The sequence below is a fragment of the Mchenga conophoros genome, linkage group LG18 (genome assembly GCF_057382185.1).
Source record: "Mchenga conophoros isolate Kocher_MC1m ecotype Shallow Benthic linkage group LG18, M_conophoros_male_GT1.1, whole genome shotgun sequence".
NCBI lineage: Eukaryota > Metazoa > Chordata > Actinopteri > Cichliformes > Cichlidae > Mchenga > Mchenga conophoros.
The window spans coordinates 7,629,981-7,656,709 of NC_140543.1; the positions used below are offsets into that span (position 1 = coordinate 7,629,981).

The 26,729-nt window shown below is 38.6% G+C and overlaps 3 non-coding genes across 3 annotated transcripts; 1 reads left to right on the forward strand and 2 right to left on the reverse strand.

Annotated features, from left to right (window-relative positions):
- Positions 1–1,424: 1,424 nt before the first annotated feature.
- trnay-gua (transfer RNA tyrosine (anticodon GUA)) lies at positions 1,425–1,511 on the reverse strand. The gene is given in 2 exon segments: positions 1,425–1,460; positions 1,475–1,511. It is a non-coding gene; the product is annotated as a tRNA-Tyr (tRNA).
- An 11,310-nt stretch (positions 1,512–12,821) lies between these two features.
- On the reverse strand, positions 12,822–12,909 carry trnay-gua (transfer RNA tyrosine (anticodon GUA)). Its single transcript is given in 2 exon segments — positions 12,822–12,857; positions 12,873–12,909. It is a non-coding gene; the product is annotated as a tRNA-Tyr (tRNA).
- A 5,786-nt stretch (positions 12,910–18,695) lies between these two features.
- On the forward strand, positions 18,696–18,788 carry trnar-ucu (transfer RNA arginine (anticodon UCU)). Its single transcript has 2 exons — positions 18,696–18,732; positions 18,753–18,788. It is a non-coding gene; the product is annotated as a tRNA-Arg (tRNA).
- Positions 18,789–26,729: the final 7,941 nt, after the last annotated feature.

Sequence of the window (26,729 nt, forward strand, 5' to 3'; positions counted from 1 at the left end):
CATGATAGCAGCAGACAGCTGGCTGACACTGGCGCTCAGAGATGTTAACCTGCCCAGACACTCCTTTTTACCTCAGGCTTAATGCAACCACTGAGCCTCCCCCATGGGCGAAGGCCCACTCATACACATGCAGTATAATGAACATGTAATGAACAGCTAACAAAAAGCAGATTAGAAATTGTGCCGTTTCTTTTCTCTCAGATGTAGAGCACATGTGTTGAACTGAATGCCTGTTTAAACATTTGATGACTGGCTCTTTGTGACATTGCTGTAAATACATGCATTTTAGACCTATTTAATCATCTTTCTATCGTCACAGAAATGAAAATGCCTCGATGTGTTTTACTATTTGTATTTATTCTACAAACAGGGGTGGATTTTACTCACTGTATCATATATTATCACACACTCGTATCCAGCAAACATCACTCAGCATAAGTGTCAGCTAACTAGCTTTAAATGTAATGTAAAACATTTCCAACACTGACAGGTATCTATTGTGAAAGTTTAAGCCTTCAATTCCAGACTTGAAAACATTTATTTCTCATTAATTATGACAACATAACTGACAGACAGGCATGCTGACAGATACAAGTAGGCAGGCAGTCATCCAGGTAGGCAAGCAGAAACTCAGACAGACATGTACCTTCTCTTCTGCACTGTGAAACACCTCACAAGAATTTAGTGGATACAACTAATATTTAGCATAAAATTCATAATAATAAAGGCAGGGCTAACAGGAAAGTTTAGTAAAACGTTTAGCTGAAGGAATCCTGAATGCAACACTTACTCAACATTTACAAAATCAAAGGAACAACAGAAAGTAAGAAACAACTCAACTACTCTGTTATAACACATGTATTACCCCTCAAGGCCTCAGTGGCAAAAATGAATATGAATATTATCACCCAAACAAAATAACATATGCCTATCAGATGAAATTGAACCAGCAACCTAACAAATTCTGCTACAGTCTTCTGCTCAAAGGGTTGTGTTGTGTAGCCAATGCGGACAGATTATACACTTGCTCATTGTTTACCTCTTTTTGCTCTACGATGCAAATAACTTACTGGATTGTATTCACATGCTGTAGCTTTGTCTCACTTAAAATAATAATAAATTTGGAAAATGTTTGTATTTAATAAATTAAAGGAGTTTTTTCAAAAGGTCTATTTTCAGTGATCTAAAACAAAACCTATGTGTGTTCAAAAGGCCAAAACACACAAATTAAAGTAAAAAGAATTAAATGACACAAAAAGCCTACTATTTAGCAAAGTATCTGTTTAAGTGTGGAAAGGCACAGAGTGTCACAGCAATCCTGTGTTAAGGAAGTATACATCACCTGGACCCAAGAAAGTTCACACATGTATCTATTACTACTAATGCTGCACATTTAGTACATTCACCCAAACAACATAATACACTCCTTCGAGCCGGAATTGAACCAGCGACCTAAGGATTTCTGTTCATGTCACTACAGTCCTCCGCTCTACCAACTGAGCTATCGAAGGGTCGTGTCTGCATGGCTCACTGTGCTTTATAGTCAATGTGCTGACAGAACATGCCCTCACTTATCGGTTGTGGGTGTACCTGCTAAAACATTGTGTTGATCCAGAGGCATTATTTCAACTGACCACTCACATTGTGATCACATGGAATAGCTGCGTCTCATTTAAAAAAAACAAATTAAAAAAATAAGAAATACTGACATAAAGGGAGCAGAAACATTGTTAGCATTACTGTGTACCACGCACCAACTACACACTCAGTACTGTGTAAAGTTGGAGAACTTCAGCACTAGACATTTACCGCCAAAGTGATTGAATGGACAAAAGCACCAGACACTAATAGAAAGACATCAAAGGTTTTGAAAAGTTTGGTTAGTGTCAATGAGTACCCTACAGCTACTACAAGAAGTACCCTGTGCTGGTACATTTTGATTCTCGTAAGTTCTTAACTATGACTTAAAGAATGTACGATTTCTCACTTATTGCCAAAGTTAAATTGTTTCTAAGCCAAAATGTTAGACACAGTGCTTCCCTAATAAACATGACAATGCTTTAAGGCTTTCAAAGGACAAAACATCTCATCTTCATGTCACTTTTCTTAATCTTACTGTGTACCATACGCCACCTGCACGCTACCCTGTACAGGCTAAAGTTGGACGGTTTCAGCACTGGACATTTTGAACTCTGGTAACTTCTAAACTTTGGATGAAAGAAAACTTTGAGTTCTTACTCACACAGTGTTTTTACTAAGATTCTGGAAATGCTAACATCTACACAAGGGTATTCTGAGGATTTTTCCACAATGATTTTGAAAAATATCTACATCCACATGAAAATGCAAAAAACAACAACAAGCACTTGCACACACAGCCAGCCTTACATCAAAAAAGAAGACAAAGGCAAACACCTCTGAAGGCGTGAGACAAAATCTGTTTTCTTTGTCTCCATAAATGCAGAAATTGAGTTTCTGAAAATCTTGACCTTGAGGTTTTTCAAAAGCTCTACTTTCATTGATCTAAAACAACATTTATGTGTGCTCAAAAGGCCAAAACACACAACAAAACAAGCTTATTTTGCAAAGTTTCTGTATGCAGACAGGGGCTGAGTCTCAGAGTGATCCTGTGATAATTTGTGAGCACCGTTCTGCCAATGTTGACCATGAAGTTCACATTCTTGTGACCAACTTTACATGACTTAGACCCAAGCACAATCACAGATGTTGAAACTATAACGTGCATATAAGACCCAAGAATAAGCATCACGTTAAGCTTTTCATCCAAGCATAAGAAAATCCTCCTTTGAACCAGCAACCTAAGGATTTCAGCATCACCCACTAGAGTCCTCAACTCTACCAAGTGAGCTGTCAAATGGGCTTTTCTCTCTGTCTTTCTGTATTATATGTAAGGGACCAGTTACACTGTGATTAGAAGTCATTGTTTTGTCTCATTAACAAAGCCCCAAACACTGATAAGAAGATTACAAATCAAATGAACCTTCTGGTAAAGCAATGTCTATATTTTGCATTTCAAACATCATCTGTGTGCAAAACTAAAGGAAAAATGTCAGAATTTGGATATTTTATCTATCTTACGTAAAGCAGACTGTGACCAGTCCTGCTACCATAACAAAACAATGATCAGTTCCCTGTGCCCCTTAGACAATGTTTCAATTAGCAACAGTCTGTCATGTATCCTTCAGCAAAAATAACAAATCTGTACCTGCTGTTCTCATTAAGTTACATCTGACAGTATCAGCTAAACGTGTAAAATTTTCTCTCTAATGTTCATGACCCTGAGGTTATGGTACGTCACCTTCTTTGTAGTGCAATGCTGGCTCATACTACAGATTATATTGGCTTCCTTAGGTTACGTACTCAAAACATAAATACTCTGTAGAATAAAAAAGTTCTTGAACACAAGCATTTTCACTCTAAAATTAAGAAAAAATGGACTGTTAGCAGTGATGGGTGTAATCTCATTACAGAACCCAGAATGAGGTTAAAGCTAAGTGCATGCCGACCCTGGACAAGCAGCCACAACATGTGCTTCAACAGGTAACTGTGCCGGTCTGCCTGTTGAACAATCAATCACTTCGAAGTCTCTTTGTCATGGTTTGCATCTGATTTGTTTTACTGGTTTACTGGTTTGCTTTGTCTTTACACCTTTACGTTAGTGTGTAGAATTGCAGCCAACAGGATTATATTGTTAACTGGTAGTTATGTGACAATGCATTTCAGGTCATTTTACATAGTATCAAGAAAGTAATGTACTGAGCTGTGCAACAAATGACTTTCTCCAGTGAGCAATTAAGTAACATATTGCATTACTTTTAAGAAAATGATAAGTTACGTGTAATACATTACTTTTTTGAGTAGAAATCCCAACACCGACTGTGTCATTTCTGCATAGTCAGTTTTGATGCACTGCAACTGGAGGTTGTTCTCGACTATTTATAGGATAGAAAATGTGAGACAACTGCTACTTTAAGATTATGTAGTTAAAAGGTACATGTGTAGTGGTGAAACTACTTATTACTCATAAAAACAGTAAAATTGCACACATTTATTATTGCATCCACCTGTAAAATGCAAATTAAACCAGAGCGTCTGAAGAAAAACAACAAAACACTGATGCCTAGCTTATCCATGCACTAAAGCTGTGATTTGAGTGAAGGAGTCAAATGTCTACTTTAGGCTTCAAGTCCAGAACCTTAAACTCTTGGTGATCACAGCTACAGATACAGAGTTCATGTCTCCATCCTGTCTCCAAACAATAAGCAGGGAGGATTTGTTTGTGCGGGAGTCAAGAACACTTTGTGAGGTCAGATGGCTGATAATGATTCATCTCAGAGCCTTCAGTTCCAGAAATGCTAGATTAATGTAGCATTTCCCAAATTCTTGAGAATGTTTCAAAGATATAGTTTTGTAGAATAACTGAAAGCATTTACATCAATGATGGTGTTTTGTGGGTGATTTTTTTTCTATTATATACACATACTTTTTTTAAAAAGTATCTAAGTTTGTGTTTGCATGTGTAGACAACAAATGTCCATATAAAGTAAGTGGTCATTCGTGAATGCTGTAAACAGGTTCATCCCTTCTTGCACAGAGGATGTTTTTACATGCTTCATGTGCACACTAACATATGATTTTTTTTTCTCATAGGTTTGACAGATGGTGTGGGCTTCCATTGGTTTGCTGTAGAGTGAATGGCAGCAGTTCAGTTATTGTTTATGTTCTCAAACACTTGCATTCCAGATCACACAGTTTTACATCTCCCTCGAAAGCTGATACATGATTGGAAACTTGCTTAATGCCGCAAAAAAAAAAATTTAACATCTGTTTTACAGCTGATCTCACCATTTGACAGCCTCTGAGCTCCGTCTTTAATAGTTAGTCACTGGAAAATTCATAAATTTATATTTTTGCAGCAGAGATCAAGTTTGTTCTGTTTTGCAGCAGACGGAAGTGTAACGTCTCTTGAAATATGGTCCACGTCAAACCTGAGCCTTGGAATTCTGGGAAATACATTTAGCACTCCTCTCAGTGTAACAGAATGAGTTTCACTGTATTAGAAACCATCCCTGCAGTCAGTCACCAGCTCCGGTCTGTGCATGGGAGACTGTCATTTCCCCTGTAATTACATTAAGCATAGAATCTCCCAGAATATTAGTTTGAATCAGGAGGAATGCACAGCATTCTCACCCGGCCACCCTAGCATTGTCTATACTTCTGAATGCCATGTTTGTTTTTGATTGTTTTTCGTAAACACTAAAGTTTCTCAGGGAAAGAGAAGATCGGCCGCATCGGGCTGTGGGATCTCTGCTGCTGCAGATACAGATGTTTATCCGATCAAGCAAACACAGATATAAGATTTCATGAAAGGAAGGAAGACACGTCACCAGCAGTGAAGTGAACTGCAAGGTTGTTGTTGTTTTTTCTAAGCTCCCTCTAGAAATGGATTTCTTAAAATGCAAAAGAACACATGAGCATAAAACCACCTGCACCTACAATGATTTAGCAGTCAATAAAGAAGTGGCCTCTGCACTGGGGAAATGTAGCCTTCACCAAAAATGCTTAAAAATATTGAAGTATATAGAAATGTCAAATTAACATGACAAAGTTGAACATGTTTAAATTTCAAATCTAAAGATTAACATTATTTAATGAAAGTCTCTTACACTATCTATCTCACTGAAACACAGGTCCACAATGAGAAAAATCATATTTTGCTTGATTTATGATTGATTGATGACTCAAGCACGCAAACAGATATAGATGTCCAAGTGCTCTTTATACTCTGTTTATTTATTAGACTCTCTTTTTTCTTTTTTTGTAGTTAGATCGCTTTCTTTGCACCGAATGGGACAGCATATAATTTCATTCCGCTTTTTGCCAAATGACAGTAAAAAGATTTGGATTCTGAATACAAACATTTTCCGAATTACCATATAATTGCACACCTTCTGTTAGCATGAAAATTAGAAAAGCATTTTACAGAATGACTCTCATGTTTATATGTCAGTGAATACAGAAGTAGTATCTTTTAAAGTTTTATTTCTGAGGTGTGAATCTAACAAAACCTGAAAATTAAATGTGATTTGTTGGAGAGAAATGCACGTGATTAAGTAGAAGAGGATGCGAGACTGAGAAAGGTATTCACTGGAATACCATAAACTACTAAGCTTATATAATGATAGTGATTTAATGCTACTTTAATATTGTTGTCCATTCTTTTGCAAAGTGGCATTCCTAAAGAAGAACCAGCAACTTAGTTCCAAGTAGACTGCAACACTTTATCCTCTATATTTTATGTAACTTCAGGTGATGATTAAAGGAAAGTAAGACGTGGTGTTTTGGAAGTGCTTGCTGTCTGGGATTTAATCCATATTTGCACAGAGAGTGTTTTTCACATCACTCCCATTTAATTGCACTGCTAAGTGTTTCAGAAGGAGACATGGGAGGAGATCTGGGTGGTCTCCCAACTTCCTCTCTCCCTCATGCACATCAAGCGGAGACGTGTGATTCACCATCATTAGCATTCCACTACACTAAACTACCAATGAAAAGCAGCCACAGTGTCTCCATGGCTGACCCCCAAAATTTACTTTGGGATTATAGCAATGTCATAATTTTTCCTTTTTTGTTGTTATTTTCTTGAGATTGGATTAATTACATGTTACCCATCTATGTTATTTAGGAAAAAATTTGGATTAAAGATGGATACATTAAGGCACAATTCACAATTTTATTCTCTAATCCTTTCATAGTTGTCACCAGTAATCATACTGTTAATATATCCAATTTCTACTCATGTGTTGCAGTAAATTAGTGATCTAAATTGGTAACAATGTAAATAGATGTGTTCTGGGTTGAAATTCACAACATGTTTTAGTCCTTGCGTAATACATTCAATTTGCTATTTTAAAAGCCTAACACCTTTCAAATTTTTCATAAATGTTTCCATGTTTATCTAACAAGGTTGGTCACAGTCATGGTGGAAATACAGTATCAGGCTCTCCTTGATCTGATCAGAGAACTGACACACTGTTTCTGACCTCCTCATGGCGTTCATCAGCAGACGTTCACTGTTAAATAATAATATGCCAGAATATTGTTAGCTTTCTCAAAAAGAATATATGTAAAATTAATATTCGTTGCACAGTCGCTGTGCATGCCAGGCCACTGACAGAACAATCATTCCCTTGGTGATTTTGTGAAGTATGTGAGGCCAGGTGCAGTCATACAAAATTAATGCTGGCTTCATGCAAATCTCTCCACCTCAGCCCTTGTTTCCCGTTGTACCATTTGTCTGTCATGTATGCTCACTTATGGCTTGGTGTTTGGATTGTGTTCTTGGGATGTTTTTGCTGAAAATCCGGTGAACGATCTGGGGGTTTAAACTCGGTGCCACTCATTACCAAGTTGCTGGAAAAGAGCATCCTCCTCATTCTTAACATGTAATGCAGAATGTAGACTTGGCTACCTAGAAAGCTGTCTGCCCAGATGCTTTAGCCTGAAGCCACATTGACTCCTGCCTGACTACCGGTCAGCATTGCCAGAGGCACTATCCACACTGGCTCATGCCTGGGCCTGCACAGAGACATCAGTTAACAAAGTCAGTCTCACTTCTGATTCTATGAGTCCAGGGCCAAAAACTCAGATATGACCCCCAGGGACCCACAACACTGTGTTGTGCTAGCTTGCTGATGATCTCAATAACCCTATCTGCTGCCTCTTTTGAGCACTGATTGATTATTTCGCATCCACAGCTGCAGCCCAAGATGACAGACAGTTTGGTTTAGTTCTGTTTTAAAACCAAGTAGACATGTTTTAAGGAAATATATGATGACATATTTGGTGTCTTTGCATTTAAAATGTTAAATGAAAAAAGGCTTTCATTAAAACAGCTTAGGAGAATGACGCCTTGTGTCTCTCTCAGTTATCAAAGTGTTAACATAATAACATTATATCAAACATATCACAATATTGACAGTGTACCTGGAGTCCTCTAACCTACTGGCTAGTTTTGACAGATTACTTAGGCACTGCGGCTGTGTGTACAAGCAAGCCCATTGCTGAGAGAAAAAAACTGCAAAGACAGTAAAGATTTTCTTTAGCAAACTGTTTGCTGTTCCGGCACGTTATAGTCCATGTCTGTGTGGTGTGAGCTTTTGTCCACATGCCTGCAAGTGTTTTTGTGACACCATGGAGTCATCTGCAGAGCTTTACATTATCATGTGCCAACTATGCTTGCAACCTACGCAAGGACACTTCAAAGAAGTATGACAGGAATGACTATTCAGCCATGGTGTCTTCAGCTGTACATGCCCCCAACAGAGTACATTCATAGGGGTTATTATGCACTTTTTCATCACTACTTGTTAAAGTGATGCATACCAGTGCAAGACCAATGCTTACAAGAATACACGTTTATTGTCACCCACGTACAGACACCTACTCCTTAACTGAACTGAACCACAGACTCAAGGATTTCAACAAAGCTCTCATGCAGCTCTTTATGCCACCAACTGAGCTATCTAACGAGGTCACACTTAGCTTGTGTTAGTTTTAGTCTCTATACACAGTGCACTGTAAAGTGAGGCAGCTGTTGCCCTGAGGATTGTAAATATTCAAAACTTTATCCACCCAACGATCCATTTTCTTACTTATGCAACTCAGGGTCACAGCTCTCATAGGGCAAGAGATGGGTTTCATCCTGGACAGGTCACCATGAGTCATAGGACTAACAGAGAGACCACAACCACACACTTTTATATCCACATCTACCCATTGAATCTCCACACTGAAAGACCTCTCTGTGCTGCGAAGCATAATTTTTGCCTTGTCCAGTTAACTTCAGGGTTAACCCAGGGATTCTCCTGCTAAGGTAGTTCACTTCTCCCATGGTTATATCACCATGGTAACTTGTGTTCCTGATTAGAGATCAACAAATATCAAATCACTACCTACTGACTAGTCAGTTGTCCAAAAAACCGCATCACCTCGAAGATACCTCACACATGCATGTGGTAAGGATTTTTTAATAACATCCCATGTTTTTTGCATTTTACTGGTGAGCAGTAAGAAATATAAATTCTTAGAGGGTTGTCACACCTGCAGTGTTTAGTTCATTTAAACTGAACTCTGGTTCCCTCTTGGTGCCGTTCATTTGTGCAGAACAGTAATCACACTTAGTTGCAGACCAAAAAAACTGAGGCAAGACATTTGGAGGATGTGGTATCACTGCAGCTCTGAATAACTACAGAGTGGTTAGTTTATGCTGTGAATATGATTTGACCTCAATCCAAGCCAACCGTTAGGTGTATGTTGCAAGTTTGAGCTAAAGAAATCTCCCATAGTGATGCTTAGTATTCAGGGATGAAGGAATGGGGTATAGATGTGCAAATGTCTCTACGGCCATAAATTTTCCATGTTCTTCAGTAGTACAGAACACAGCACCTTCATCCTGTATTTACCATTGTTGCTCCCTCCCAAGGCCATTAAGTGTTCTAAAGATTCTTGAGAGGTTGCAAATGACACATTTTGGTTTTCTTGAAGTTCACTTGGATTTTTCCCTTTTTATGAAAAGAAAGTGCCCATGTATTCATGCAATGCTTTTAATAGTAAACTAATGTACAGAATGTTTTCTCTCATACCACTGCTCTGTCTGTAGTAGCTGTGTCATAATAAGTGTTTAACCACTTCATTTGTCCCATAGTACAGTTAAGCCCCTTTTCCATTAGTACTTACTCAGATTGACTTGGTACAGTTCGCCACAGTTTTCAGGGTTTTTCATTAGGTCATAGTACCTGGTACCAGGTACTTTTTAAGTACCTGCTCGCTCGGGGTTCCAAGCAATCCGAGCAGGTACAAAATGTGATGTCATCAGACTGAGGACTCCACCAACTGGCTCGTCAGTAGTGTCAGTGAAAATTAAAACCGCCATTTTTGAAACCTGGCAACAAGGAAAATGGCTACAAGAAACAACGCTGTGGTCCCAGAGTCTAACAGAAAGCCACAGACCGAGCAGCAGGTATATTCTTGCTTTGAAGTCCACTTTTTCTATGCGTGTTTCTATGACGACAACCACGCATGTTAAGTAGTACTGGATTGCAGTGGAAAACCAGTCAATCCGCGTCGGGTCATGGCATCTGTGGCGAGTCAATCCAAGTAGGTACCAATGGAAAAGGGGTTTTATATCTTTCTTTGTAAAATTAGCCGCTCTGCTGCCAGTACATTTATCCATAATTGTGCATGGTCAGTTGCTGGCAACGCCCTTTCATGTAAACCTGGGGAAATCCTTGGTGTGATAACAAAAAGACACAGGTGTGTTGAACTTTCCATATAAAACTGTGCGTATGGACCAAAAAGGTTTTATTTTAGAAACAGTCATATCACATTAGGACTCCCATATATAGAATATTTATTATACAAAAAAGTTTCAACCACAAAAATGTGGATTCTTGTGATTTTGTTGTTTTCACATTTTTTGAGATGCACAGCCCTGTAACTGTAGATATGACAAGATTTTTCAAACAATTTAACAGGTAAGAGATAAAACTTGATTTTAAAGGCTAAAATTACCTGTAAAAACTTTGCATTATACGACACATAAAAAATGCTGCTGCTGCTTGTTCACATTAGAAGTGCTGCACTTACTTCTCTGGCTAAAAAAAAAAGTTTACATTTTTAGGATAAAATATCTCAGCATGGCTTTTGTGTTCATAAACGGCCATGCTGTTGCAGTTTACTCGAACAAAGCTATCTGGTCTTGACTTGACTTTCCAGGCCAAATGAATTGCGCCCAGCTGTTGACTAATGGTGCACATTCACCACTAAAGAAACATCATGTCACCACTACTTGTGTCCAGAGTGTGGGTGGTGGGGGAAGGGAGGGGGTGGTTGAGTAAATAGGATGGGGGTTGGGGGCAAAGTGGGAGTAGCACCACTGCATTGTTTGACTGACAGTGGGACAGCAAGGGGGAACGGGTGGTCCAGGCCCAGAGACAATGCCTGAGAACATGCTGCCTCTCTGCTAAGCCCCTTTTGTGTGGAAGGGAGGGAAACCCCTTACAAATAGCCATCACCAGCGCAATTCATGCCTTTATCATGTTTTGGAAATGTGCTCAGTGGAAACATGGCATGGTCTGAGATCTCATATTGTTGTACACTTTCAGGGCTACTAATAGGGTATTATGAGATTAGCTCAGGGGGATGTTGAAGCATCTGGCAGTGTTGCAGAGAAAACTGGGGTTTGTGTTACAGATGTAAAACAATATACTGAAAAAAAAATCCCCCTTCGAGAAGTCTAAATACCAAAAATTTACCCAAACGGATGTTTAAAAAATCTTTCATTTCTTTTTCTTTTTTTTTTTTAGATTAGCATTTTTTCCCATTTCCACATTTTGAAATGTGTATTCATGTCTTGCAACTGACAGTTTTTTATGTATAGAATGCTATGTAAAAAATGAGATTAAAAACTTTAACTCTAAAGAATATCACTGCAATTCTCTGAGATTTCCACATGCAGTGAAGCTCAGCGTTTCAGCCAACATTTAAATGTTCTTGGTTGTTTCACAATTTACTTATCCATTAACAATTAAGCTGTACAAAAACTCAACATTGGATTGTTGGCTTTGCCGCAAAGGCTCCAATAAACGAACTTTTCAGCTATAATGTGTTCACTTAACTGCGCTAATAATGTGAAACTCTATATTGAGGCTTTAAGAAGAACACCTCCTAAAGTTGAGGCTGTTTATTCTAGAGCTTAAGACTGTATGCAGCAAGGACCTGTTTGGGGGGTGGAAAACATGTCAGAGTCTCCACTTACATTCAACCCAATTAACAATACAATGGTGCAGGGATTTGCAAAGAATCAAGTCAGCCAGTTTGTCAGTATACATTTGTTAATTATTTGTTTAAATTTGGCCACAAACAATAATTATCACCTGCAATTAGGTCAGGGAAAAGGAGAAGGAATTTTCATTAATTGTGTTTAAAATCCTGACAACCCCAATTAGCCAACAGGTCCATCCCGGCTGACACCCGAAGACTGCTTTGCCTGTTGTTGAGATAAAACTCATTATGCTTTCTCCGGTACACTGAATGCCCCACAATACTGGTTAAGCCGGTCAACCCTTCAACTTTAAGATGTAATTTGGATGTAAAGTAATCTGGTGTGAGGTCATGAAATTTGTGGGCAGATCGCACTCATTGTGGAAAATGATCCAGTGAGACTGGTGCTGATAGTGAGCGTGTGAGAAAGGACATGACCAGTGAGAGTGCAAATAAAATAGCTTTTGGAATGTCAGTATGTTTTGATGTAGCCAAATATCCTACTGAAGTGTCCTTGACAGCAAACATTTTGCTGCTTAGTCAGACTTTTTAGTCTGTTTTTAGTCAGACCAAAACAAAACACATACAGCACATACAAAACTTAAATAAGAGCCGTAACTATAATGCCAACAACTATAACACATTTTATGATAGGTTGTCTTCAAGAGATCTGATTAGATTAGATTAGATAAAACTTTATTAATCCCTCGGGTGGGTTCCTCTGGGAAATTCAGTAATGAGAGTTTAATAGTTCAATAAGAGTAAATAGTATACATTATACAGAAATAAATTAACTCTTGCTTAGTTTATTACTATGAGACGTTCTACCACATTGATTTGATTCAGGAGCTTGTAGTGGTTGAGAAGTTGGCACACTTATCAGGGAGTTTACAGTTTACAAGTAACATATGTGACATTCCCAACTGCCAACACTGACGATGTCTGTTCGCCACTCTTACCAAAACACAAAAGCCTGCTCCTTCGAGCCGGAATCGAACCAGCGACCTAAGGATTTCAGCACAACTCTCCTACAGTGCTCCGCTCTACCAGCTGAGCTATCGAAGGGGTGAACTCTGGGTTTGTTAGGTTGTATATTCTACACACAGCTGTGTTGTGTATATATGCACAGTACTGTAGGTGTACTGATTACTGCTGTTTACTGCTGTAGACTTTTATCAGTTGCAGGTTGCTGGAAGCACTTGACTGCTTACAAAAACAAAGTTGGTAAACCAAAAGAGTAAGACTGTTGGTCAAAACATCAAATAAAAGATAAAAGAGCTGAAACCAAACACGGGTCTCATATTAGCTGGTGTGTTCAGTGTCATGGATTAAAATTCTTGTTGAGGAGAATTTTTGTTAATTGACCAAAATTGACTTTTTTTTTGTTTGTTTGTGAACTCACTGTAAAAATCATACATTTCTGTAGTAGAGAGTTAAAAAAAAAAAAAACAGGAACATACTGTGATTTAATTATTTATCTACTACTTATTTACATTAGTGTTGTATGATTGCGAATGGAAGACGTCTTTTTCAATAGAAAGTCTGTAAAATGTATGAAAATACAGATAAAAGTCTAAAATTTATGTCCTCCTTCACATTTTCCAAGTGGGCTGATTCTAGCCCCCGGGCCTCATGTTTGACATTATTACCTTTTCTTACAAACATAGCAGCTTTTGGCTCAAAAATGGACGGTGTCAGTAACACTAAAAGGGATGTTTCCAAAGGCAGTTCACATGCCATTGGTTCTTGATAGTCCATCTTTTATATGCATTCATAATATAAAAACAATATAACAGCATTTTATATACAGTATGGCTGAAACTACACAGAGACAGGAGAAACTCCAGATTCTTTCTCTCATTATAGCAACAGAGTAACACTAAATATCCATACTGTCATTTGATCTATTTTTAAAACAGGAATATCGTTTCAATATCTTTAAAATTGCTTCCTGCTTCTATGCAAAGTTAGTCAGCTTCAGCGTTTTGCTTGGTTCACAACCGAATGGCTCAGCGAAGGTCATTGTAGCACGTGAAGGCTGAATGTTTCCTGCTGACTTTCCGCACCCAGATGTTCCCATCCCGTGAGCAGGTTTGAACTTGTGCCTTTATCCAGTCACATTTATCTCCAGGGATGTCAGATCTGTTATGAACTGATTTGCTACCCAAACATAGATAACCTAATGTGAAATGTAACTACTGAGTATCCTGTAAAGTCTACAGAGGTATACTGAAACTGTTTTACCTCTGCCCCTTAGATCCAGAAACATTTTTCTTAAACTTCACCTATTGGTGACTTTAAGGACACGACCAGATGAATCATAAATTCAACAACTGCTCATGAATCTGTTATTGCATCATTTCAGATGAGTCAGTTGGCTAAGCAGGATGTTAATATTTCCCAGTCGTCCATAAGCGTTGTATTTCCTTCTCAATAGAAAACAGAATGCTTCCTTTATGACCTTGACTTTTTTTAAGCTGACAAGGAGCTTCCTCCACTGCTTCTTAGTCTTCAGACCGTCCATGTTTTGCATTTAGAACAAACAAAACACCAATGAAAACTCTTCAAAACCAAGAGAGTCATCCATTTGTAACATGATCCCAGCAGTTTTTGTGACTCCAGAAAAAATAAACTGCAAATTACTCAACATTTGGATCAAAGTCCAACAATGACCGTCTATTCTACAGAGGATCAATAGAGCTGATAATTGCAACAATGGGCTAAATTGAATTGAATATTGCTTTATTTTAAAGTTGCTACTAATTCCACAAATTGAAAACGAGGCAAAGCACATTACAATAATTATAACAGTCATTTGAGTTCATTTCCATTAAATTATAGCACATTCCAGCCATTTTTAAAATATGTGCGTATTCATAAATTCCGGGCACAGGCACATGAACCTCAACCTTTGTTAATATGAATATATTGTGAGACATTTGCATAATCCACTTCATAATCCACTGCAGCACTCGGCAGTAACAAAGATAAGGAGGGGTAGCCACTGTTTCTCCTGGGAACGCTACACAGATAAACGGAGGAAAAGAGACCCACTTTCTGCTCCTATTATGAGATAAAAACAAGGGAAGGCTTTGCAAAGTTTTCACTTTCCAATGCATTTCCCTTTTAGAGACAGATGGTGGTGGAATATCATTATTTGTATGGGTTTTTTTTTCTTTTTTTCTTTCACAGACACTGAAATTTACTGAATTTCCACAGAGATGAGGTGCATGGGTTATTTATGTATCCACCGCAGACGCAGCATGCTGATTGTATTACCCCGCTTCTGCTTCACGGAGACACTAAAATATGTTTCTTGCAGGAAGTGTTTTTCACACAAAAATTGAAAAACCTCCTGTGTGCAGTGAGAGGAATCACAGGGTGACAAATGAGCAAACAGAAAGCAAACTCCCAGCTCGTCCTCAACATCACTAATGAGACCCGTTTTTAGCTTCAGTATGGATGGAAAAGTGTATGTGTGCCTGCACCTGTGTGTGTGTGTGTGTGTGTGTGTACTCGACTTTCTGAGTGCATGAATGTGTATTTCGTGACTGAGGCAGTGAAAAGCTCTCTTAAGTCTCCCAATCGTTCCAAATTGGCCTGTGGGACGATGCCACCACACAACTACATCCATCCCCACTGTTCTGCATGCATTCCTGGTGTGTGTGTGTGCGTCTGCATGTGTGTGTGTTTGGACAATGGCAACACTTCCTTTTTGCCCTAATAGGCAGGGAGCCTCGGCCATTGTGGTCTGATTAGGGTTCCCATTCAAGCTCTCTGGGATTTCTAATTGCGAGGCCTTGTGCAGCAAACTCCCCCTCACTTCCCACCCCACTACACTCCCCTCACGACTACTGTAAGACTTAATGAGACACAATTACTGCCCCCTAGGAGTCCTAGAGCAAGCCAATCACAAAGAGACATAGACCCCCAGTGAATGGCCACTCAGCAGAGAAAGAGACAGAAAGAGGGAGCAGGAGGGAAGGGAGAATCATAAGCCCTCATTGTCCAGAGAAAGCACAGAGAGAAGCCTTTTTTTGGAGAAATATAAATGTTTTTATTTAATGCCGGCTCATAATTAGGCCCCTGAGAGGAAAAAGGAGAGCCAGAGGAGTGGAGAGGGCGGGGAGTTCAATAGGAAAAAAGGCCTGTAGGTACAAAAGAAGGAGAATGACATGTTAGACTTGCAGAGGAGGGTGGGGGGAGGAGGTGGAGGGGGGAGGGAAAAGGAGAAAAGAAAAGGGGACAAATAGATACTGAGGTGAAAAAACACAGAGGCAGAAAAAGAGAACAAAACCAAGTGGAAAAACTTGACAGGACTTTCTTCTTTTCTTCTCGTCTTTTTAGCATTTTAAGCCTATTTGGCGTGGGAAATGGCCTGACATTGAATGATTTGTGCCAGGCAAAGTGAAAAGCCGAGGCAGTCGCTATGTTTTGCAGGTTTGGCACTTCACGTTTGGCTTAAGAGGTGAAATATTCCCTGTTTTGAGGAGCCTTTCTGCCAAAACTGTGGGAAGCAATATAACGGGGACTTACACAAGTTTGGATTTTGAAAGAGCTGCAATAAAAGACACAATTTGCAGACACCTCTTGATTGTATGGGAACATTTACTGTATTATTCTTCCAGATTAGTACAGATATTGTTTCAGGATGTCACGTCTGGGAATTTTGAAGTGTTTTTTCTTGGAAAGGAGAGTGTAGTGCAAAAGCTGAGCCCTTTTATGATGGTAACACACAGGAATCAGACACAACGGATATCACTGACCAAATAAAAGACTTGTTCTCTTGTGAAATGCTGCATTCTTGGTTTAATTCACAGTGCAGTATAATACCCAGCCACCTGGAGGAATGGCAGGTGTGACCTTCCACAAAAAATATGAACAAACAGTACAAATAAAAAGCTTTTAAAGATGTCTGAGTTGGGTTTTTTCCCTTCAAGATACACTTGTACCCAGAACGCACTGTTGAACATTCTCAGAGTGCTTAGAAAACCTCACGGGGCAGTCATAGTCTTTTGGCAAGAACCTAATCTAAAAATCTCACTCACTTTTCTTGCTCTTGACTAAACAAGCAGACGTCGTTAGTGCATCTTTGCCCTGTAAACCCATACACACACACAAGGGACATAAACAGCAACACATATAAACACATACACACTGGTTTTCAGTGTTGTAACAGTTTAGAGGTTTCCTGCAAGGTTTCTGAGCTCACATAGCTCCATGTAACTGTATTTTTTTTAAGTCACATCCTGTTTTGTTTGTCACTTGCAGACTTTGTTCACTGATTCACAGATACCCCAAAGCCAGGGCAATGTAACAGTAAAACACTGATGAAGCAAGAAAGTATGCAGAGTTGTAAAAGGTTATTGTAAAATTTTTACAAACAATTTATGAGGATCAAAGAGTTTAACAGGTTTGTTCACCCGTAAAGACAAGAAAACTACACAGGACACCTTCACACTGCTGGCATATATGAGCTTAAAAATGCCTTCAAATATTTAGTAAGTGGTGATCTGGCTGCAATGCAGATGCATCACCATAACACTTTTGTCAACTTCTAGTGTGTATTAAGAAAGAGAAACAATTCTCAGGGTCCTGTTTGAGGATATGAAAGCAGTAAGCCTACAACAAACTGCTCACTTTGTCATTATTTTGGGAGTATTTAATTAATCATCCGTGCCGTGCAGCCAGCAAAAGACAGAGCAGCTAAACTGATCCAGCGGCGCAGCCATTATTAACTCATGTCGCCTCTGATGCCACTCTAGAGGCAAAGATGGCTCATTTCACTAAGTGCGTATTTCCTGGATTCCTCTGTTCTCACTTCTCCTCTTAATTTCTTCAGATGAGACATGTAAGATGTGAGGGAAAGATTTAAATGAAGAAAGCAAGGCGTCTGAGATAAGATACACTAATTTCTCTCTTTAAAATTATTTTAAGCTCAAACGTGCTCACGCTCGCTTTCCCTCTGTGTCACACACACACAAACGGGCACACGCACACACCGCCTTGGCCCCATGTTCCTTTCAGTGTGTGCAGCCTCTCAGCAAGTGACTGAACCCCCTTTGTTCAGCAGTGACCCTCTTAAGCGCAGGTTGAAGCCTGCAGCCATTCCACTTTGGATTTGGACCCTATCGCGTGTCACACAGCTAAGTCGACCAGGACCGGGCCTCTTCACTCAGACACATGGCAACAAGTACCCATTCACATCAGCAGGGTTTAAGCTAAAATAACACATTTATGAGCAACTGTAGAGCCCTTAGTCTGTTTGCTTCCTTTGAATACAACAAAGGAAAAACATCTATTGTTCTCTATTATGCCAAAATACTTTATTCTTAATTATATTAGTCTGGCTTTTCAATAAGCTGTTTAAAACAAATGGGTTTAAGTGAACAAATCTAAGTTGCTAATTACTTATTTATCTTTATAGTGACCATGCCCCTTTTGCATGTAACCCCAAGCTGAAAACTCGGTCTGTATTCAAACATTCAAGTCAAGTTTCATCGAGGTCAGCTATCTTTAGATTTCATAATCTACATGTGTTTCAAACAAAAAAGAAAAATAGATTCAGATGGATTCAATATTCAAGCATCAAAAACTCCACAAATGCACTAATTTTTATTTATATTTTCCCTTATTACTGACATTGTAGAGAGGACATTACAGTGTATGCTGTTCTCTTTTGCTATTGGTCTTGAGTAAAATCACTAAAAGCAAAAGAGACACTCAATTTTATCTGTTACCTGTCCCAATCCAGAGGAATTAATGCACAGTATGAATTAGTGGTAATTCCCAAGAAGATTCAGTCATATTTTCAGACGAAACGAGAAAGGGACAGCAGGACGCATGCATGTGGCCCTGTGGCGCAATGGATAGCGCATTGGACTTCTAGTTAAAGACATTGAGATGCAATTCAAAGGTTGTGGGTTCGAGTCCCACCAGGGTTGCTGTTTTCTATCTGAACAAAAGATTATGGGCTGTTTCACTTAGATGATAAAACACAAAGAAGGTTTTAGATGGGGGTGTAAATTGTCGATGAAAATATTTAAATTAATTAATTTAAATGAATTATATTCATATCATGCATTAGAAAGAATAAAATAAAATGTTAGAAAAAAGTAGTTTTCCCAACTGTATCCATTGCCATAAATGTGCAGATTGTGCGCAGGTATCAAGATGACGCCACATGATGCAACTGATTAAAGCTCATTTGCACTGAAAACAAGCGAGCTTAACTCACCTATTTGGCAGATTTTATAAAGCCTTAGTATCAAAGAAGTGTTACGATGGTTTATTTTTGGAGCTGCTTTTAACATTTTTTCATATAAGTCTGTTGCTCCTGGAACAACAGCATCTTATGCATACAAAGTGGAATGTGTCTTTGTCAGTTTCACGTGGCTCTCTGTTGGTTTCATCAGCTTAATCAGGTCCAACTGTGACTTAGATTGACAGGTCATATGTCAAAAGTGGATGTTTCACAAAGCTCTGCATAATTCGAAGAGCTGCTTTTCAACCCTTTTGTATTTATCCAGGAAAAGTTAGCAAATCCCCAAAGCTTTTTTCATTGCTCTGATTTCAATTATTCAGCACCAGACCTTTAGATCTGGTAGCAGCTCAGTGTCAAATACAAATCTGAAACTAAAAAACTGTATTAACATACATTATAACAAGGGAATTATTTTACCTTGAGTTAACCTTAGAACTGAACTTTGCATCTATACATGCACCGTGGCCTTCTGCATAGACGTTGCTTAATCTATAAACTGTGTTATTTAAGAATTTGTTGTCCTAAAGTCTTCATCAGGTGCTTTTTCAGCAAATGTAAGTTCCCAAGGCCTAGCATGTACAAACCTCACATGGATAAAAGTTAAACCAGAGCATTTTCAACATCTCCGTTGGTCAAATTAATGAATAAACAAAGCCCAAATAAAATCTGCAGGTCAGCAGCATCATTGTCAGTACTCAAGACAATCCGCCTTTATTTTTAGATGGAATTTTTATGATTGTGGTTGTACCTTTGCCACTCTTCACTATCTGATATGCAATTCTGAGTTATTTTCTCCTGTTTTCATGCAGTACATGCTGTTAAATTGCTCACATTAACCTTGAGCACCTTAGAATAAAAACAAAAGTTAAAAACACAGATATAGAGCACTTCTTTTGACCCCCTTTTTACCTTCATGTCCTGTATCTGCAAGGCCCCATTACTGAAAAAGCTTGCTCTAACTGGTCGTGTGAACCAGCAGCCCTGTGAGCGAGGCACATCTACGTAAGAACTATCTGCTAAAACCTGCAGCTGTAGATGTTTGAAGATACACAGTGCACAATACTTTGGTGCCATGCTCTTTTTACCATTTGCAAAGTGTGAAGTGAAACCTAAGCAGAGCCAAAGCTGCGCTCAAGCTTTTGCACTTATTAGCCAAGCTGTTAGCTATCCAACATGCTAACACTAAGAATTTCTGGCAGAGCATTGCTACAATCAGTACAATGAGGACTGCTCACTTTTTGAAATTTTGGGTTTCATGCAGGTTTAATGCAGAGTTCTCCCAGAGTGCAGGGTGTTGGATTGATCCAGCAGGAGTTGTACATTTTGAGTTGTCTTAGGAAGGGTATCAGTTATAAAACTCTGCCAGATCAAAGTATTTACCGTGTTTACAAGGAGAAGCCTTAACACCTGTTTTCCGAGGGCATTCTCTCACAGGGAACATTTCTATACTTTAAATTGTGTCATTCAACTTTCTGAACTTCACATGGCTGTAGATGCAACTCAACATAATAGAAAGATGCCACCAACAGGTCACCTGTGTAATCCAATCATCATTTTATAAAGCAGAATGATGCCTTTTAAAAGTAAGACGAGCAAACAAGGAAAAAAACTGGCAACTTCTCGCTCTTAGGTTGAGGGTGTGTCAAACCAGCTGTTTGTGGGACTTTATTTGGTTGGTTGGTTGTTGCTCCAACCCCGAAAACCATATATGGATCACTGTTTTTCAGTCAAGTGTCAAAGGAAGTGATGCATCTGAACGATTGTACGCTTATCTGTGCTCACACACCTGAATGTCTGAAAATCCTTTCTTCAGACAAAACATTCGCTTTTGTTGTATGTTACTTTCTCAGGTGATTAAATAAAAGTTAAACAAAAAGTACTTCAAGAATGTCAGACGATCACGATCATTGCTTTCTTTGTTTAATACTGGCAGAACAATGAAAAATGCTCTCCCGTTTTTATTGTTGCCATGTTACTACAGCGACTACTGTGTTAACAAAACATTAACCGTCTGCACAGTAAACAGGTCGGTAATTATTGTCCAGAAGAACACTACTGTTGAGTAAATTCATTTGGCAGGAAGGATATCAAGTCATGTGTTACAGGTTATTGAATGAATCACATGGCATGTTTAATTTCAAATTGTTAAATTGTTAAGTATTTTTATGTGTCTACTTACTTGACTGGTGTTGTTCAGATAAACCATAAACCCCATGCAGTCTCTGTGATATGTATATAGAAAGAAGACTGTCAATTTGAAAATAAAAACTTTCATGAGATCTCCTTTTTCAGCATCAAGGAGACTTAAAGGTTTTGATGTGACAGAAGCAAGAAAGGCCTGAAGTCAGTCTGAGGATCAATCTTTCCTTTCACATGAGAGTGACGTCCTTTGACTTCAAAACAGATGCAGTAGGCCTGCACATGACAAAATGTTACAGTCACATGTCACTCTCAGTGACTTTGGCTTTAAAAGTGGGGCTGATGCCTTCTCTTAGACAGAAAATTCAAAGGAAAATAAATACTTTAAATGTAATAGTGCATTTTATACACAAGTTGTAATACCTCATATTAGATTATGTTAATGTTGGAAATCTTTAAGGCTCAAAAAGCTTCTTGAAGTGCTAATTTAAAGCAACAGTCATGTTATTGCTTGAAGTCATTCAGGGCACATTACTCTTTGTTTTATTATTGCACAACTTTTTAAATCTCTGGATTCCAGGCTGCAGGCCAGCTATGGGCTTCACTGAGAGTGCTGCCTATATAAAACATGTAAAACATTTACTAGTCTAACTAGTGTTTTCTGCAATCCCAACAGTGCTTCCAATTTATCACTTTATGTTGTCACTTTTGTCCTCTTGCAGCTCAATCAGAGAGATAAGAAGGATAACTTTTAGAGCTTGTGGAATTTTTATTAAGCTGTTTTCCCAGTCCTTTTGATGAGGTGTTATTTTATTGACTTTATAATGAGACTTTTTAAGAATTGAGCTCATATAAGAAAATTATGTTATCAATTTTGCATAAATGTCTTGAAATGTCTAATTTTTAAAAGGAAAAGTGGGAACATTTTCTTAACTATAGCAATGTTGATTGTAATATATTTGAAATGTCACATTTTCTGTTTCTGTTGCTTAATTTAAAAAACAAAAACAAACATAGGCTCATAAATGTGGTTTTGTTGTAGTTTTCACCCTGCAGGTTTACTTTGACATGTCAGTGTGATTCAAACATGTAAACAGTTAGTGCGTGTTAACATTTAGCATTTTCAAACCTATATATTTTGTTAAAATTACAAACCTAGTTCCTCATTCAACTTGATTCTCCAACTGATTTCTAAACTGTTTTTACTGTTTTGATTCAAACTGTACTTTCAGTCAAGTGGTTCAATGATTAAATCTTATCATGCAAAGGTCATAAAAATGCTTTACTAGTCTTGCTCTAGTCCCTGATTCAAAGGTCCTCTCATTACTCTCTTTGCTACGCTGCTTTGATGATACAGTGAAAACTGCACCATATACTACTGTGCGATGCAGTGAAGATGTTGTTGTGTAATGGCAACGCAGAGGAAGAGTGTGGATCTAAAAGTTGACCATTTAATTTTGGTAACATTTGATATAATTGAGGCCTTTATCTAGATTACTAAATCGATTTCTGCTGCAAAACATATTGAAACCATATTCAGGTTTCTCTTCCTCGGTGCTCAATTTGTGCACAAATGAAAGTATTTCTGATCATTTATGTGTCCCTAAAGAACTTTCATCTTGTCATTTCAGTTCTGTAACTTAAAAAACCTTGTATTAAATTTAAAAATGTATGTGTCCTGTATTGAGGTTGTTTGGGCCTCTGCTTAGGATGCTTCTGGGTACTTCAAGTTTGGAGGTGTTCTGGGTTTGCCCAACTAGAAAGAGACCCTGGGGTAAACCCAGAACCCACTGGAGAGATTATATTTCTCGTATGATCTCAGGAGACCCAGGAGGAAATGGAAAGTGTGGGGGTAAGGATCCTGGATAAAAGGATCCAGCTTATAGCCTACTGCCACCAGAACTGAACTTCAGATAAGTGGGAGATGATGGATGGATGGATGGATGGATGGATGGATGGATGGATGGATGGGTGGGTGGATGGATGGATGGATGGATGGATGGATGTGTCCTGTCTGTAAATTATATATCGTCACTTTTCTGATGCGGTGAATTCTACTCCACTCGTGGCCCCCTCTGGTTAACATAGAATATGTTCAGAAGCAAAGTGAGCCTGGTCTGATGCTTGCACCCCCACAGTGGAATACAGGATGAATGACATGCAGGCTTTATACACAGTTGGAGACACAGAAGAAGGTACCACAAGATTTTCATGTGAATATAAAATGTGCATAAAACTAATGTGTAAAGAAAAGTACCTACACTCCCATTTCTGCAGTCTCTCTTTCTTGTTCCCCATCTACCCTTCATAATGTATTTCCTCATTGCCTTTTACTTCATTTTCCTTTGTTCTACAGGACATTTTACTTCCCTTGTCTTCATCATTATCTGACCACCTCTTCATCCTCTCCCTTATGTCCTCAGCTGTCATTCCCCTTCCTTCTATCGCCCTCTTTTTTGACCCTCCTCTTCCTTACCACTTTCTCTCCCCCTTCTTCATTTGGCTGAAGCTAAATGTCTTGTGTGAGATAACATCACAGTAGGAAATTCCGCCTGTGTTGCCAGACTGCTCAGTTTTCTCCCCAGGGCTGGCAACAATGTGCGCCCTTCATAAGTGCCTCTACAGCACTCAGGATCTCCACTCATCCTCTGTGAGTCCGGTCAAAAGACCCGCCGGCGAAACCCAACGCTTACAGCTCCACGCCAAAACCACAGCAGGTAGCTAGTAGGATTACTGCAAATACTCTAAAATGTCCCTGTACAATCTTACATTTACTTACATTTACTTACATTTACTACATTTGTATAGAATCTCAGAAATGATAAACTGCATTTTCAATGCAGCGTATTAAAATGCTGAAAGAACTTATAACAATTGTAACAAAATCCAGAAAATGTTTTTGTCATTTTAGCGGTAAAAATGTCATCATATTTCTTCATATTATTTTATGTTTAATAAAAATGGATGACAGGGTTTCTTTTTGTCAGCTTAACCTCTCTGGTTCAGTTTAACAACTGTGTTTCCTCAAAAACTAGACGCTTAAAGTCATTCACTTAATCGTCATCACTGAGGGATCTTATCTTCTGGGGTGTCACTCATTCAGAAGACAAAGAAATAAAGAGTAAAAAGTAGAAAAATGTTTTTAAACGCTTCACTGCAGAAGTAAAATCCCTAGAGACAAATGTTTGTTTTGGAAGAAACTCCTGAGAATCGAGCACACAGCAGTTCTGGCAAATGCACAGAAGCTGCAGATATTCAACGATTTGGAAGAGCTAATTGTAAAACTTTAATATTGTTTTTAAAAGCAGAGGTTATAGATGCACAGTATGCACACTTAGTTAAATGTTGGACCAAAACAACATACATAGTAATGGCCTCCAAGGATTCTGTCATCAGTGAAGGGCCAACATAGCTCTGAGCCTGTATTATTTTAACAGGCCGTATCTCATAGTATTGATCTCGTTCTTGTACTGTAAATACTCATTTAAGTCAGTGACCCTTTATATAGCTCTTACTGCGAAGTACCACAACACAGCGTTACCACAGAAACTAAATAGTTAGCTTCAGCTTGCTGAGATTAGTAGGTTGTTGTCTGGACAGGTCGAGATGTTCGCGGGCCATGTGGTATAAAAGGTTGTATGTATTTAGGACTATGTCTCTAAGTTTGGAATGTCCATGCTATAAGCACTCGAGGTTCTTTGACAGAGAGGAAAGGAGTGTCTCACTCTGTCAACGTCTGTGACCTTTGGAGCTGAGTTCAGGGAGCCAAGTCTGGGGGAAACAAAACAACAAATTTCTTTAGTTTGACATGTGTAAAATACACCAAAACATTTTTATAAAATCTAATTTCTCCCCCGTCTGTATCATATAATCAAGTTAATCTCAGAATATCAAGTTGTGTTACTGAAAATGAGGACCAATTAAAAAGCTGTGGCATAAAACATGGCAGATTTGGGCTACTATCAGATGAAAACACCAACCTAATTTGCAAGCAAAATACCATTAGACCAGCGTACAGACTGGCGTTTTTATAGGCGTCTGAACAGTCAGAGCCATTTCTCCTTGAGTGGGTTACCCTTTGACTGCGCTATCTCACAAATGAAGGCTCATGCAGCTGCAATCCTTGACAACTGCAGCTCTGAATGCACCTGTTGTCAGACACGTTTGAGGTGAGATAAGCTTAATTACACTCTGGTGCATGCTTTATCATTGCTGAGTGACACTGCTAGAGTTTGTACTGGGTCTGCACTTCCAAGGCTTTAGGAATGCCATTCAGTAGATGTAGTATTTTGTGAATGATAAATGAATTGCAAGAAAAATACTTCATAATCACCTGCAAGGATAATAAAGTCGACCCATGGCTTGCTTCCTTAACTTATACAATGCATGATTAAAAACAGCTCATTCGTTATATACTGAGAATCCATATAAAAATACTATCGCTGGAAATCACAGCTACCTGTCACTCGTTTCACCTCTCTGTACTATTTTGTCCTCACGGCTCTATTTTCCTCCCTCCTCATTCCCACAGTGGCCCCCATTTACTTCAGTACCTCATTCCTGCCTGTTTTGTGGTGGAGGGGGGAGGGGAACCATTGCTTCACAGCAAGAAGATCATTGGTTCTTGCTGTGTCTATGTAGGTTTTCTCCAGAATAAAGACATGGGGTTAATTGGTAGTCCTCAGATGACCACAAGTGTTAAATGTTGGTCTCTATGGAGTCACTTTCTGGGTTATCAAAGTGGTAAGACTTGTGACCCATGGCAAGGCATTTGTTGTTTTTCCATTAGTTATCCAATTTTATTTATATCACACAGGTTCACAACAACAGTCATCTCGAGGTATGTTTTAACGTAAAAACCCTTCAAAGTATTCACCAATGGCAAAGGGTGAATAATATGCTAAATAATTTTCTACAAATCATAAAAATGTGCATCTAGATTGGATTAATAAATGCCAGTAGAAACTGTGATATGACTTAGACACATTGCATAGAGCTTTCTTGCGTTTATGTCACTCAGCAAAGAGAAATAACATCAGTTTATATTTTCAGTAATCCTAAAAACAAACTAAATAAACCCAGAAAAGATGGAGACACATATTGTTTTCGGTTATTTTGACAATAGCAAGAAGGGAGGCCAAACTGCATCACATGACGGTTGTTAAGATGAGCCCAAATAAAATTTAAATACAATTACTTTCAGTTTAAAAGCATATAATGGGTATTAATACAATTAATTATGAAATGTGTTTCTGTTTATCACTGTGAAGCAGCTCTGTGAAAGGTTCCCCTCAAGGCACCTGTTCCCAAAATGTTTGAGAACCCCTGACATTAGTTATTAAATGTGTAGCCAGGTTAGGGTAACATTAGGTTTAGTTAGGCAAGTTTGGGATTTATCTTTAATGATCACTGTGTGTCTGGACTGAACAATCTGAACATTGTCATGGGTGGGTTGGTCAAGTCATGCATGGCGGTTTCTGCC